Here is a 17,191-nt window from a genome sequence, read left to right as displayed (position 1 = left end):
TCACTTCCTTCTTGTGGGCAGGCTACATTTTATTCCAAAACCATCCACCAACACCCATCCAGTGCCACATCAGAGCTCTAACCTCTACTTCTTTCAGCCCCTCTTTGCTAGGGCCCTCAGAGGAAAGGCACTTGGGCAAGCACAGCTCCTGCTCACTCTTCATTCCAGCTCACCTAGCCCTGTCCTCTTCCTCTGTAACACCTCCTTCCAGGCAGGCTGGTCAGTTGGGGGCTAATTAGTTCCTTACCTCCCCAGCCTCTCCTGATTAGCTAATTATTCAATCAGCCATTACTCAGGGAACTAATTGAGGCAACAGTGATCTGAGTGCTGGCCCAGCTGTCAGTTCTCTGCACTCTGTCACCCCAGCCAGGGGCTGGTGTCTTCTGGAAGGGAAGTGGACGGACCCCACCCAGGTTATTCCTTGGCTATGTAACCCAGAGGCACCCCCTGTGGGATGAGCACACTGAGCAAATTCCTGAGCTCTGTTAGGCCAGTGTAGCCTCATCCACTGACACCAGCAGAGTCCTTCTGGATTTACAAAGCTGTGGCTGAGAGCATAAGCACCGACCAGGTCATAAGGAGAGGAGAGAGCATGCCCCTCAAAAACACCTCCATAAGCCCTAGGAACGGGGAGCAGTGCAAAGCCAGATAAAGTCATGCTCTGAGCTGGAGGAGAGAAAGGAGCTTATGGGAGCAGGATACCGAAGAAGTAACAAAGTTGCAAATAAGATTTTAGCAACCTACCAAACTGTGTTTGGGTTCAGGCCCAGAGCAGGTGGCCCATGTCTGCTGAGCCAAATTGGTGAATCCCGTCCCGAAGATGCCCTCCCTTTTGCATCTTCCCCCCTAGCCCCAGGCTATGCAATTTTCAGTTTAGAAAGCTGTAGGTGTTCTCACATTGTCTAGGCTATCAGATCCTTGGCATAGGCCCATGCTATAAAGCACCATACACAGCTGTGGCTCTGTAGAAATGAGTAACTATTTCCAAGAGGTAAGAACGCAGCAAGCAGCTGGAAGCATCAGCTTGTACGATTATTTTTATACACTGTACTTCAGAATGGAACCTGTCCAGGTATTTTTCCTACATTGAAAAGGTTATTTATTTATATTCATTCTTCATAGGAAGTAGTTGTGAGGTATCTGTTTTTCTCCCTCTGAGCAGGTGTGCTGGTTTCTTATTGTAGGGTTGCTTCTAAAGGCACCAATTCTACTTCCATTTGTTTCTTTGTATAATAAACAAGGGAGAAAAACTAATTGGTTTTGGATGCCACCGCCCTTCCTGCTCCAGCCAATCACACTCATTTAACAGATAGAAGAAGGAAAGTCTAGTCTGACTCTCACAATCTTGACTGTATCCTCTTGTCATTGTACTATATGGTGGCAGCACAGCTGTTGATGGCAGCTGCTTGGGAGCCTGACAATCTGAGCTCTGTCTAGGCAGTAAGGGATGATTCTTAACAGACAAATGGAATTTGTTTTTCTCTGTGATGAAACCAAATATTTGCTCCTTGGGAGAGAACTGATAGGCCAGGCTGATGCTGCATGGAGCTAGATAGCTATTAAAAATACACTCTGTGCTTTATTAGCTAGGCCAGCGCTTTGGGAAAATCAGAAGTGCATCAAACATCTTGACTGAAGTGTGTGTCACTGAGGGATATTTTAGTGAACTATTTTGTTCTCCTTCAGGAAACTCAGAAAAGGAAACTTGCAACAAGAGACACTTAGGTTAAATATTAGCTATCCTTATAATTAGAAAGTGTCTCCTAAGGGCTTGACCAGGTTACTGAGGGAGGTCGTGGATTTGCCAGCATTTGGTCCTTTTTAAGAAGAGGCTAGACAAACCCCTGTCAGGGATGGGCCAGGTATGCTTGGTCCTCAGCACACAGTCTGGACTAGATGATCTCTCACAGACCCTTCTAGCCCTACATTTCCATGAGTCTATGAAAATGGATCAAATTCTCATCTCAGTTATGCTTGTGTAAATCCCCACTGTGGCATTGTATGTTCACATGACACCCAGCTCTTGTATGTGTCATGGGGCTAGTGGAGAAAGTGCCTTGTGGCCCACAGAGGGGGAAGAGGCCTGTTGCAGCCAGTAATCCACCCAGTCACTTCTCTGTTTAGACAGCACTGTTCCTTCTAATCCCTTTCTAATGCTTTGCCCATGCCTAGTTTCAGTGTCCTGCTGCAAACGAAACAGGGGGGTGGATACTGCAGTGATGGGAGGCATATGAGACCCTAGATAGATTGAAACCACGTGGACCAAATTCATGCCTGGTGTAACTCCACTAAAAGTCCATGGAGTCACACACAGATGGAAGAGGCAGGGAAGAGACAAACCAGCTTCATCTTCCTTTTCTGGTCCAACAGATCGGCTTCCTGGCAGGAATATAAGGTTAGCATGGCTCCCACTTCCTTGCCATGCATGACTGTTCTCTCTGAAACCCCACCTGTTTTCACAGAGGCCAGTGCCAGTTTGCTGCCATTTCTGAAGCAATTCTAGTTCTACATTTCACCATCTCTTCCGTTTTGGGAAGGGCAGTGATGCCCTTTGTCCTACACCAGTTGCCTCCTTTTTTTGTGCATTGCAGCGGCTGGAGATTCAGCCCAAGGGCTGTCAAGAATTCACAGAGGACATCACAGCACACACCAGGCCTAGAGAGGGGAGGGGATAACAGGAGTGGAGGAGAGCACATCTCAGTACCTGGTGGAGTTCAGCTGGAATCTGGACTGCTGCTGCTCCTTGAAGACAGATGACCCCCTCACACGCACCAAAACATGGACTTTGTCTGGGTGGCTTCCGTTCCAAGCTCTGCCTTTGACCTGCCATGTCATCTGGGGCAAGTCACTTTCCCTCTCTGTGCCTCCGTTCCCCTTCCACCATTATCCTGCCTATGTAGAGTATACTCCCTTTGGGGCAGGTCCTGTCTCATGCTACATGTCTGTTCAATGCTTAACACAACAGGATTCTGATCTCAGGAAGCCCTCTTGGCTCTACTGTAATACAAATAAAAATAATCGGTCCATGGCCCTCATCACTAGTAACGCACAGTTCATAGACTGTGGCACACTTTCTGTGTAATAGATATTTATAGCCACAATACAAAAATTACCACCAAGGGACAAAATGTAGCCAATTGTGAAATAGAATGACATGATTTAAATAGATTCCACTGACTGTAAAGTAGGGCTGTTAGCACAGTCTAGAATTAGTATATGGTTTTCCACAGGTTTTATAAAGTCCCAGAGTGCCAGCAATTGGGCTGAAGTAAAGCATGGTTACCTACCGTGTGGTTCTTCAAGATGATGCAGTCTAGGCAGATCCCAGCATGTGCCCTCCATTCCCACTTCTCAGAGCCCTTAGCTACCACAGACATCAAATTGCGAAGGAATTGAGGATATGTCTACGCTACAGCAGCAAAGATGTGTCCTACATCCATGGAAGGGGTTTTTATGACATTGTAGTTAATCCACCTCTCCAAAAGGCAGTAGCTAGGCTGACCTAACTATCCTGCACAGAGTGTAGAATCTCTCACAACCACGAGTGAGGTAGCTAGGTTGGTCTAATCTTTAGGTGTAGACTAGACCTCAAGGAGGGGTGTAACTGCTCCATCCTTTATGCCCTTGTCTAAGAGCCTCAAGAGGCAAAGGGCAAATGTGTGGCCCCAAGTGGGCATTGCTATTCAAAAGTCTCCGGTCTTGTACATCTAGTGTGGACTCCACACTTACACATACTCCAAGATGATCAGATCTGATTTTCCCCTGGTATTTCAGTCCTCTAATTTATGCTGTGAATGATCTGTTTGCCTGAGGCAGAATATATTCCAAAGATACATCACAGTTTAAAGGATAATTGCCAAGGAATGGTTCAGGGTTTGGAAGGGGGAATCTTTGCAAGCCCAGTGCTCAGGCACAGGTTTCTCCTTCACAGCATCCCAGCATGACATTGGAAGCCTCAAACTAGCACTTGCAGTGGATGCCGAAAATAGGAATTTGGGAGCTTGTGTCCTAAACTAGACAGAATTTGAAAACTGAGCTTCTTGTGTTAAATTAACTGTTGGTAACTGGAACAAAATCAAGTCAGCAACATTTCAATCTCTTAAGTAATCAGATATCCAGGCTTTATTGATATTTTCCCCATTTGCCTGTGTACCAGTGCAATAGCAATATGGGATGAAGGGATCTATTATCCTGTCTCCAACAGAACAAAGACATTTAACGTGTAGGGGTCAGATCCATACTACCAACTGACTCCTCTGTCTATTGGGAAACATACAGAGGGGAGAAGAAAAAAGTGACAGGGCAGCCTGCCATTATATATAGTAACTGAGGAGGGAGGCAGAGAGTCACTCATAATAAGTTAAGGATGGAAGAGACAGAAAACATCTAGTCCATCCTTCTGCCAGGGCAGAACTCTTCCCCTCCCAGGACATTTGCCAGTACTATGTCTAGTCCAGAGAGCAATGAAGGCCTCCAGCACTTGCAAGCCATGCAAATAGACTTTCACCGACTCCCCTGGAAGCCTATGCCACAGCCTAAATACATTGCACAGTCTAGGCTTTTTTCCTGCTATTTACCCTGCGTTTCCCTTTCACCCTTAGATTATTTAGGGTGGAACATGCAGGCATAAACTCTCTCAATGGTTCATGTTTACACCATTCCAATATTTCTATATGCTTCAATTCCCTGCTCTTCACCGCTGCTATGCTTCCGCTTTTCCATTGTATTGCATATTCAGACTTTGTGAATCTCCTGAGTGCACTAGAGCAGAACCATGACAAATTTGGTCCATTAAGTAATTATAAGCTTAGGAAAAATAAAGCAACACATCCTAACAGGTACCTAGAAAAGTCCCTACCTCCCCACACATCTATTGCCTTTCTTCCCAAACTCCTACGTCCTTCCACCATACCCAAATCCATTCACTAGCAAGATGCAAATAAACAAAACTCAGCTCTGAGCGACACCGCTACATCCTAAACTGGACAGGACTGAGTCCTATCTACCTTAGGCCATGTCTACGTGTACCGCGCTGCAGCGTGTGGTGGAGATGCTCTGTGCAGACAGGAGAGAGCTCTCCCGTCGGCACAGCAAAACCACCTCTGCGAGCGGCAGAAGCTCTCCCATCAACAGCACAGTGCACATGAGCTCTTATGTTGGCATAACTTAAGTCGTTCAGAGGGGTGGTTTATTCAAACACACCCTGAGCGACATAAATTATGCTGGCATAAACTGTAGTATAAACGTAGCCTGAGATACTTCTCTGACCCTTGCTATGGTAGCACTGGAAGACATTGTGGTTGTTAATGTATTTAGCCTCACAACACTCCTGTGGGACGGGGCGGTGCTATTAGCCCTGTTTTTCGGTGTGCCCACAGTGACTTGCCTAAGGTCCCACAAGAAGCCTGGGGCCAAGGAGAGACTTGAATGCAGGTCTCCCAAGTCCCAGGTTAGTGGCCTAACCACTGGCTAGTCCTTCCTCATTTGAGTGAGCTGCTGGATTCAGTTATAATCAAGACCATCGCTAGTCTTACAGGTGCTATTTCCTCTGCCCTCACCTCCAAACCAAAGACCTAACTAAGTTAGCCAAAGTTTCAGGAGTGCTCAGCTAGGCAGGAAGGGGAAGGAAGGTAATTGGTTTGCACCCATCTCTATGAAGAACCTACTCATCTCTCTCCAACCATTCTGTACTCGCTGGAACTGCTGGCATGTTAATCTCTCACTCTCATGCTTTGTGAATCAACTATTAAAAAGCATGATGGGAAACAGCCTAAACAAGTTCCTTTTTGCATGAGCCAAACACCACTGAAGGAGTCATTTAATTCCATCTGTTCAGAGACTCAATTGTAGCCCTTGCTGTGTTACATTAAACACACACATACACGTTCCTTCCCAGCCACCTGGCCTTCCAATGGAAACACACCTGTAAATTCAGAGAACTGCTAGCTAGGGTATCAACTGCAGAGCAGCTGCTTCTTTTGGGGAAGCCCCAGTGTCTCTGCTCAGTGGAAGCCAGAATGCCAGGGGAAGGCCTGGCTCCAAGAGTTTTACCTCAAAAAGGAGCATGCTGCGAAAGTTTGGAACCTGAATGTCAGTGATTGAAGCCAAGCTTTCTAAAGACTAAGGGATTTTAGACTTGGCATATGCAATTGTGCAAATCATTTCAGGCTGTGTTGCACCTGCCCATTGCTATTGTGCTTTACTCAGCCCTACAGGTATATAGCAGATGGCAAAGCATGCATGGACAGGGTGCTACGTGCACATAGTTACTTTGCAGCACCGGGGCTCCTGGCTAGTTAGAATATTGGTACTAGCAGCACCTAGCCCCTAAAGCAACTTCACATTTTCATGGCTAGTCAGTACAGCTCCTCGAGGGAGGCATAAGTATAATGGGTCAGGGCGGAGAACCAGATGCGTGGGGAAGATCCCAGCAGTGAGGAGGCTGTTGTGTTTGCCATATCCCCCTACACATTTCTGCAAGTGAGGCTTGAACCAGAGCTCAGGGGCCTTTGGCTGTAACAACACTAAGTGAGCTACAGCTGCAGTAGGTGAACTAGAAGGGAGCTCTGTTCCAGACAACCCAGAAGGGACAAAAATCAGTCCTATCCCGGACTCCCTCCGAGGCCCCTTCTGCCTCAGTTGCCTTCTCTGTAAAATGGGGATAATTGTACCTGGTTATGGCACAGGGGCATTGTAGGAGGATTAGTTAGATAGTTAACTGTTGTTCAGTTTCTTTTATATGGTATCCTTCAGTCATTAGCTGACTGTGAGCTGATGGCTGGACCTGGCAGAGAGAACTTAGTTAACTGCACAGCTCTTCTAAGAACACGAGACCCCCTGAAGAAGGGGCCTGTGTCCCTGTGATGCAGCTGAAAAGCAAGTTATGGCAAACAAACAAAACAGTTCCCACACCCCTTCCTTGGACTGATGTGTAAGGAAAAGAAACAGCAGCTGGTTGGCCTGCAGGCTATGTTGGATTCTGAAATGCTAGGTTAATTTCACAATGAGCAAACCTCAAAAGGTCTGGAGAAGCCTCTGAGTATCTCCGCATTATCATCTAAGAGGCTCAAACGTTTTGGGGGCCACTAGGTGTAAATTGCTAGTAAGGTGGCCTTGATCAAAGCTGGATTGAACTCAGATATTCTGTCATCTACTAGCCACCATGACCCCTGGAAGGGCACTCAACCCCCATCTACATCCCTAGCAGCAAAGGACAAGGTGCCAGGAAATGCAGGAGGCACCTAAATCTCTAGGAAGCGGCCAGTGCCCACTCTCTGCCAGGACATCTCTTCTCTTTTGAATGCTTTAAAGCATTCAACACACTTCAAATCAGAAAAGTATTGGTGCAAGAAGTGGCCTAAGTTCCCTTTCTGGAAGACTGCCTGCTTCTGCTACAATGCCGGCCGGTTGTGTGAGTAGTTTATGCCTAGGAACCATCAGACCTCTTGAATGAAAGGCTAGAAATCAACTAATCCTCTGATCAGTCTTCAATTTCATCTGGCTAGAGTAATGTTTATACTGCTTATCACCATGGTATTGGAGCAGCTTGCAATCTTTGGTGTATTTATCCTCACAATAGCCTCAGGAGGGAGGGCAGTGCTATTATCCCCATTTCACAGATGAGGAATGAAGTACAGTGACACGTGACTCACCTAAGCTCACACAAGAAGTCTATGACAGAGGCAGAGCTAGAATGCTGATCTCCTCAGTTCTAGTCTTGCATCTTTCCCACAAGACTATCCTTCTATTTACCCCCTTTCCAGCCTCTCCCAGGTAAGAGACAGAAATCCTTCACTAGCAGAACAGGACTCTGCAACAGGATTGGATCAAACAGTAGCCAGCATCTAGTTAATATCCAGCTACTCCTGGAATCTCTTTCACATTTACTCTCTCTTTTTTTCACTTGCCAACAATTTTCAAAACTAAGGGAGATAAAGGCAAAAAGAGGTAAGGCAATAAATCAAAGGAAGAGCAGATCTGATGTACATTAACAAAACCGCCCAACAAGGAAGATTAATGGCAGTTTCCGGGGAACCTGACTAATCAGACCAAGTGGCAAGAAGAGGTAAGTAAAGCTACAAGAGAAGCAACAGACCCCTTTAAAAAACTGAGTTTTGGAGAGACTAATCATAGACATCCAGCAAGGTGTCATCCCTAACAGCCCTCTGACAAGCAGCCTACTCTAGAATGGGGGCCTTCATTCCAACCACGATGCTAGCAATGACAGCTCAATGCTGTAAATGACCACAGCTGCGAAGTCAGGGTCTTGGTGCTAAGTAGTGTTATAGTGTTGATCCAGTGGTTAGGGCACTAGCCTGGGACTCGTGAGACAGTAGTTCGATTCCCTGCTCTGCCACTGTCTTCCTGTGACACCTCGGGCAAGTCATCATCTCTCTGTGCCTCAGTTCTCCATGTCTAAGAAGAGGATCATAGCATTTCTTTGCCTCACAGGGGCTTTGAGAATTTGTAAAAGGTGGTGAGATGGCATAATAGGGGCCATAACAATATGGCACAAAATAATCTGTTAGATGTTATACCACCATCTAATTGGCCTACACAACCAATCTGGACGCAGATCGATATTAAAAATGAGTGCTTGTATCTCCTCAGGAAACACTGACTTTCCCATAATGTGCCCTTTGCCGCTCCACCATACAGCCTCTCTGACCCTCACTTTCACTGGGGTCAGGTGGAATCAAATAAATCTTTACTGAAGATTGCAAAACTTCTGAGCAGGGACTGTTTTGTTCCGTTTGTAGACAGCACTTAGCACATTGTGGGTGCTACTAAAATACAAAGAATAAATAAAGGCTTGATCTGCCCCAACTTAACTCATTGCTGTAGCAGGCATTGGTATAGACAGACAAAATCATCAGGACCCGTGCAAATCACAGCTTATAGTGGTTTATCTGTTGACACTGGAGGTTTGAATTGGTGCAGCTACACCAGAGTCTGGCTACTGAGCTGAACCCAGGCGAAATCATCACTGCAGACAGTGTGTTTTGAGCTCCAAGGCAAGGTAAAGTGAAAAAACGGTAATTAAATGCTCAGTGCAAGCAATCCAGCAGCAGCAAAGTGCTCTCCTGTGATTCTCTTCGCCTCCCTCAGCACACACATACAACTTACAAAACCCCTTTATCAGCCAGGGCTGCAAAATTCTCCATCTGATTACCAATGCTGGAAACCTCCACTCTTCATGGAATCCGATTTGAGAACATTTATGCTGAGCAGGAGAAGGCTGCGCAATGCCAGCTTCTGCAAGGATTTGGCTGTGGGCCAGGGCTAATAATCGGTCTGCAGCAAGAACAGCCAATTAATACACAAAAATAAAGACTTCTCTCATTAGAATGTAAAAAGCAGGTAGACAAAAAAACTGAACGTCACGCACAACATACCCTCCTCAGCTTCCAGGTCAGAGATGCTCTAGTCTTCTCTGCTAATTCTAGCCATCAGTAAAAGGCTGGGATTGGGTTTTCGTTTTAATAAAGAAAACCAAGTCCAGTTAAATCCAGCTGATTGAGGCCATCTACAGTACCAAACACTCTTGTGTTGCAGGACCAGATGACAAGATAACTGAGACAGTTAAAATACAGCTTGGTCCTGCTAAGTAGGCAAGACCCACTGATATTTTGGCGGTGCCATCTACTAGCATGTCGTGACCGATCCCATGATACATTAGCTATGCATAGCAGAGGTAGGGACCAGGATGGACTCCTAAAGAAAGCACTGGAGGTTTTGAAGCCACATCCCTGTGCTATCAAGGATATTACAGGAGTAGGGAGAGGTTTAAAGACTGCTGCGCACTGTCCTACAGCCACCCAAGTCTGTATGTAAGCCAGAGCCTATCACCGACCAGGAAGTAGCTTTTACACTGGGATGTATCATTAGACTAACAAAACAGATGCGTTAGCTTGCCACCCATTCCCTGCTGCCTCCCCCTAGACATAGCAAATGCTTCTCATTGTGCCCAGTGAAGAACACACACAGTGGAGAGAAGTACATTTGTGGAGCAGTACTGAGTACAAGCGTGGCAGGGTGTTGTAAGATTCAGGATCATACAGAGACTATGACTTTCAGGCAGGGGTGTGGACGTTGAGAGGAGGGCTGTACGTATGGATGGGAGTGTGAAAGGAATGAGACATGCACAGTTTTGAGAGCATTAGGCTGTAAAATAGCCAGAAGAGAGAGTGAAAATTCTCTTCAGAGCAATCAGCCTCAGCAGTGCTGCTTTGAGGTTGACTTGCAGCTGGCCCACATCTGGGTCAATGAGGAAGAAACATCAAGTTCTTTGCAAAAGCTGCATTGAAGATTCCCCACTGTACAACCTTTTCCTCTTTGTTGTTCAAAACCTCCATCATTTCTGCCCGAGGGCAGAGCCCCTATTTGATTCTAGAAGCCTGGATGAGTTTCTGCTCAAGCTTCCTCCCCACACCACTTCATATCCAGTTGCAGCTGCCGGTGTTGCAGCCTCTATGGCCCACAGATTGATACGTAAGTATAATCCACACGGACTCTTCCCTTTTGGTACCAGCCATGTTGAAACTTCATACCAATAATATGGCCTATTCCTGTCATCAGGAATTATGTGGAGAATTTACTCGGAGCCTATGGAACAGGAAAACTTCCATCAGCCAGCACTGATGAAAAGCCACTGACAACTGTAAGAATGAAAAGAAATACAAAAGCCTGAGAGTAAAGCAAGGGAGACTAAAATACTGCTCAGCAATCCCACCTATAGCATAAAAACCTCATGTGACTCTCATCATTTAATTCTGTCAAGTTACTGAACCAGAAAAACATGCACTAAATGCCAGAGCACACGTCTGGGGAACAGAGCCTGGACATGAGTCAGGTAACACAGCATCTGGAGGTCAAACAAACAGCAGCGGCAGAGACAAGCTGTGCTAGGGAAGTCCAGGGCTCACTCTCTCTAGCGCTCTTCTGGAAAGCCAAGTGGTTAGCATGCTGGAGTTTCTAATGGACTTCACGGGCTTTGGAGGAGCAAGCTTAATCCTTATTTAGGATAAGGTTTGCTAAGTTTTTAAATGGGAAAATATTTTCCTCTTTCTGTGCATACGGTGAGGTGGAAGAACAACACAGAAAGAATGGGAGTATACTTGTATTTCTTTAAGGGGACAGGGCTACGAAGTTTAACAGAGATCTCAATCCTGCTATAATCCATTATTGATTACCTCACTTTTTAGGATGGCTTTTAGTAAATAGTACAAGCTGCCACATTCACAGTTGGGGGAAAAGTACCAACCTGTATTTTTTAAATTATTACTTAAAAAATGGTTTGACCTGAGAACACATTTATTCTGGCAATCCAGAGAGCTTATCCTGGGTTAGTGTCCTAGAATACTTCGCAATTTGTTCAAGCAGAAACCAAAATAAACTTTTCTAAAGTAATAAAAAAAATATACACCAAACCATACTTATTGGGTGTGGTTAAAGCTGCTCCACTCCACTACTTTACCTACAACTTCATACACTTATAAGAAGACATCTTTGTTAGACATGTATGTTAACCCTCCTTCCAAGCATGCTTTTCAAAAGCACTAGGTTAGCATGCAAACTAGATCTGGTAGATGTTTTCAATTAAAGTTGTAGAGCCAGTCAACATTTGTCCCACGAAAAAAGTTTCACCATTTTCCAACCAGCTCTAGTTTAAACCCTTTCCACACAGGCCAGCCAAGCTGTTTTTATAAACAGGTTCTGCATTAATTATATGCATTTAAACAGCTCTGTGGCCAGTGAAGATGAGGTCTAGATGCAAGACCAGAGGGAAAAGAACAGGTGAAATTGAATTACTGAGTGAAGTCTCAAGAGAAGAGACCTGCACCCACTCACTAGCCCTGCAGAAGTCTGAGGCTCCTGACTCACATACAAGGGTTCTTCAGTTCACCTGATGCTGAGATGGAATTTCTGAAATTCAACCTTGTTTTCTGGATGGAGACTCTATTGTGTTTATGGATTTGAGCTCAGAAAAATCCATTCCTTGCTTTTCTTTTCTTTTTTTTTAAATGTAGATTAGATTAGGATAGATAGATACACACACTGCGCTGGATTCCTCACTTGTTTGGCTTTTTTGGCCACAGAGCCACCTAGTGGATGGCCAATCATTTGTCAGAATGAAGACATGATGAATTGCATTGTCATTAACAAGATACGCAGTAGCATGTTTATCATCACACCTTTATCTACGAAAGACTTCCGTGCCTAATTAACCCTCTGATTTCCTATCAGTGACTTTAACATCTCTGCTGATCAATGAAACATACTCTAGGCTTGGCTGAGGGCTCAGGAAGGTCCCAATCTGTCCCTACTCTTTAATACCTTTACTGGATTTTCCTTTGACCTATTATGTTGTTGCTGTTCCCCAACAACCTCCTGCAAATCATCAACTTCACCACCCATGATCTGCCCCCAACTTGAGCTCTTCCTAGAATCACAGCACAAAAAACTTTCTTCAGACAACATAAAACCAAGAAACTTGTTACAAGGCAATCCTAAGAAGTAGCATTTTGAGCATGTCAGGCCAGACCATTGGGGATATCTACCAGAGTCCCAAATATTTTTGCCTAAAGGAGCTGCTGCAAGTCATAAAGGCTGGGAGCCCCAATGGAAACTTAGCTGTTGTCACAAAGCTGTCCTTGATTTTCCTTCTCATTTCCCTAAGAGGCTTCAACCTCAGCTGAACTATTTAAAAACAAAATGCAAAGCGAGAAGCCCTTTCACCTCTAACTCCATCTTTCATTCCAAGGGCCACTCAGCACCCAACATGCTGGGCCTGCTTTCAGAAAACCAGTTCATCAGTGCCCACCCTCCAGCTGACTTCCCTTTTCTAAGGCTGTCACTCTGGCACCATTTAAAAGTGCTAAATTCATCAAAAAGGAAGGGGAACAAAATTTTGATTGGCAGAGAAAATGTACGAGCCTTCGAGATTCTTTGTAAAATTACGTCTTGGTTAGCCTGACTGCTAGTAAGTTGACAGTAGCGTTCACTTCTCCTGGAGATCAGAGGGAAACTAAAGAGGCTGGACCAAGATTACTTAAAAGGACTTTATATGTGAAGAGGAACATTTACTTTGAAGCTACTAGATACCAGCCATCTTGTCTCATCTGGGACCAAATGAAGCAATGGACTCCCCTCTGTGATACAGCCAATTGTCACTTCCTTGATGGCACACCCTTCCTTAGCTGCATCAGGGAAGCTGCCATTCTTTCAGTTAAAAGAAAAGATGAATTCCTACTGAATCAATTCAGGCCTTAGCTCGGCACTGCAGCCTGTATGAAATTACTTAGTTATAAGGCAACCTGCTGATTCAGCACTAAGGATTTCAGGAGCTGTTTACCTTAGAACAGAGGAAAGCAGTTCCAGAAGTCAAGAGGAGTACCTGTCACGCAGGTTAGGTTGGACAGGCTCCTGATGTCTTGTTTCATCCACTGACAATAGCATATGTCACACCATGATTTTCCAGCTCCACAGTGCAAGGGCTTTGACTGGTCCAGCCTCCCAGACACAGGTCTGAAGAGTTCACAGGATCCAGAATCAGCTGAGAGACTAAAACGAAAGGAGAAAATGAGCCTACTCTGTGACAATGTCTGTCCCACGTTGATCATAAGCCCGTTGGGGCAGGCGCCATCTTTTCATTCTGTTTGTACAGTACCTGGCACAATGGGGTCCTGGTCTATGACTACAGCCTCTAGGTGCTACAGTAATACAAATACATACTTACAAATCAGCTTCATTCTCGGTTGTAGCCATCCAACAGCCACATGCAACGCCAGCCTGGCTGAATCCATCCAAGGTGTGTATTAGTGAGGTGTGGTTGGCTCAAACACCACCTAGCTTCTACCTGTGAATAAATTTCACTATCCGAGGCATTGGATTCTTCCCTTTATTAAAGCCCCAAAGTGAATGTGCTGTTAAATATGCAGCATGGCTGCCCTCCCAGAAAAAGCATGAACCTGAATTAAATTGCATTTTTTAAATTTACAATCTTCCTGTGAGGATTGTCTCTGTGAAACTCAGGTCTTTGTTGCTAAGGGAAGCCATGAAGACAGCAGATGGCCTGTCCTCCACAATAAAACCATTATCGCTGAGGCTGATTACTAAACAGCTTTTTTAAAAAGGCAAAATAGCTGCATCATCCACCTCTGATCAGGAAGGCCACCCCTCAGTGAGCACACTGGTGCAGTTTTACCCTACAGAGCTTAAAGCAGAACTTTCAAAAATCAAAAGGGAGAGAGTTCCAACCAATTGGTGGCTAATTTTGAGGGCATTAGGATTGTATGCAAATTAAGATTCTTTACTTTGACTGGGGGGGGGGGGAAAACTATATTTACACCACCCTAGTCTCTGACATGAAAGTGATTGAGGCAGTTGGCAAATTCCTTTAAATGCCCTTTTAAAAAAATACTGCTTTCAGAGAGTAAATTATATTTTATTATCAGAGGGGTAGCCATGTTCGTCGGTATCCACAAAAACAAGGAGTCCAGTGGCACTTTAAAGACTAACAGATTTATTAGAGTATACGTTTTTGTGGGTAAAAACCCCACTTCTTCAGATGCATGAAGTGAAAATTACAGTACAAGCACAAATATACTGGCACATGAAAGGAAGGGAGTTACCTTCCAAGTGGAGAACCAGTGATTGCAAGGCCAATTCAGTCAAGGTGAATGTGGTACACTCCCAATACTTGATGAGGAGGTGTCAATACCAAGAGAGGGAAAATGGCTTTTGTAGTGAGCCAGCCATTCCCAGTCCATATTCAAGCCCAAATTAATGGTGTTAAGTTTGCAAATGAATTTTTCATTGGCCTTGTCATCACTGGGGTGCAGTGAGAGTTAGTGGGGTTGGGGCTCTCTCTGGGTATGTCTACACCACAAGTGGAAGTGAACCTCTGACCCTGGGTAGACCAGCTTGAGCTAGCATGCTAAAAACAGTGGTGTGGATAGTGCAGCTGGGCATCAGCTCAGGTTCTCAAGTGCACCTGACCCCTGGCTCTGAGCTAGGTTGGCTAGTCTGAGTCTTGGCCAGAGCCATGACATCCCCTATTTTTAGTGTGCTAGCTCAAGACAAGCTAGTGGAAGTCTGTCTACCACATCCTGGAGGCACAGCTGGGGTAGGGGGTCCAATGAGGTTCAGTGAGATTGAAGGGTTGGGTCTCTCTGGGGAGAGATTCTCAGTGAGGTTCAGCGGGGCTTGGAGGTCTTTCTGGAGAGTGCTTTGAGTCCCTGGGGCCGGAGCCTGTGCTTGGGTGCTGCCCTTTCCAGGACTGCAGATGATAACCTCCTGTTCCTACTACTCTGTGTCCCAGTCTCCCCTGCTGGCAAGCCTGTCCCTAAGAGATGCTGCTTTTCCCGCAGGCTTCTCACAGACTGCCGGAATGACACGCATCCAGTTACAAAAATGCAACTGTAAACTAAAGTCTAGTCCCCTGCTAATGGGAAGGGCACACACAAAATTGCCAATGTTATCACAAGATTACTGGAAATAAGTCAGCAAGATGCAAAATACGACTGCAAATTAAGGAGATTCTTCACCTATACTTATGGGTTCAGAACTGAATGCAAGTTAAACCTGGTAACTGCTAAAAATTATGTTAACAGCAAATCAAAATGATTCTTTTAACCTCTTACGATTACAGGTCAGGTGGTAGCAGCTGTGAAACTAAGCAATGACTGTCTTTCATTTTAAACTCTCCAGATACACCAATTCACTTTACTGAAATATTGATTGCAGGGAACTATAAAACGATGCCGACTGACAAACCTTTTACATTTGCAAAGTCAGAGACCATGCTTATGCTATCCGCATCTTTCAAGAGAGAAAATCACAATTCAGATTCGAGAGGCATTCTTATTGCAATATGTAAGATGCAAGGATCTATTTTTAGTTTGGCCTTCTCTGAATGTAGCGTAATAGTTTTGGCAGCAAATCCTCAACCGTCCAGCTGTTTACTCAATCATATTATTATGACCCAATAAGGTACCCAGTCCCCAAATTCTCTTGTCCTCCTCATGATGTTGCATGCCTTTCCTTCACTCCCTCCCTACTGCTAATAGCACTGCAAAATGAGACAGCAGCTTCTTCAACAGCTCACTTGGTGATTTAGAGCAAATCATCAAGAGATGGTGCTTACAGAACTGTCAGCAACGAATCAGTCACCCTCACCAAGATCCTGTATTGGGTCACAGCGAGACTTAAGGCCACAGCAACCCCCTGAAAGACTCCACATGGGACACAAGCACTCTGCCAGTTGAGAATGAATTCTCTCTTACCTAAAAATATGCATTTAGATCAGGGGAGGGCAAACTACAGCCCATGGGCTGGATGCGGCCCACAGGATTGCCAGCCCAGTGGAGCAGTGGAGCTAAGGCAGGCTCCCTGCCTGCCCTGCCCCCCGCCCCCCACACTCCTGGAAGCAGCCGGCATCACATCCCTGTGGCCCCAGGGATGTGGGGGGCAAAGGGCTCTGTGCACTGCCCTCACCTGCAGATACCACCTCCCACAGCTCCCATTAGCTTGGAACAGGGAACCATGGCCAATGGGAGCTTCGGAGGTGGTACCCACAGACAAGGGCAGCACGCAGCGGAGTTGCCTGCCCCCCGCCCCAGGAGCCACTGCTGAACATGCTGGCCACTTCTGGGAGTGGTGCAGGGTCAGACCAGGTAGGGAGCCTGCTTTAGCCCCGCTGCGCACCACTAACATCCTGGAGCCACTTGAGGTAAGTGGCACTGGGCCAGAGCCCACACCCTGCACCCCCTGCCCTGAGCCCCCTCCTGCACCCTGCAGCCCCTGCCCTGAGTTGCCTCCCACACCCCAACCCCTTGCCCCAGCCCTACATTCATGGCCCTGCATACAATTTCCCCACCAAGATGTGGCCCTCAGGCCAAAATGCTTGCCCACTCCTGATCTGGATAGTGAATGAACTCATTCTTGCAGAGTGGATGGCAACAGGATTTAGTGAGAAAAGTGAGGGACACAAAGACATTCTTGAAATTCAAGATTTAACAAAAAATACTGAGGACACAAATCCAGGTACCAGTCTCTCTATTTCAAGATGGATTTAGAAATAATCTGCTCTATTATCAATATGCAATACTCTTCCAACTACAAAAAGCCATCACCTCATCAGCTGTGTCCCAGGCAAGACCTGTCAACACACAACAGCACACGAACTCTC

This window comes from Gopherus flavomarginatus, chromosome 15, assembly GCF_025201925.1.
Source record: "Gopherus flavomarginatus isolate rGopFla2 chromosome 15, rGopFla2.mat.asm, whole genome shotgun sequence".
NCBI lineage: Eukaryota > Metazoa > Chordata > Testudines > Testudinidae > Gopherus > Gopherus flavomarginatus.
The sequence above is the reverse complement of the archived record's forward strand: the minus strand, read 5'-3'. Positions refer to the sequence as shown.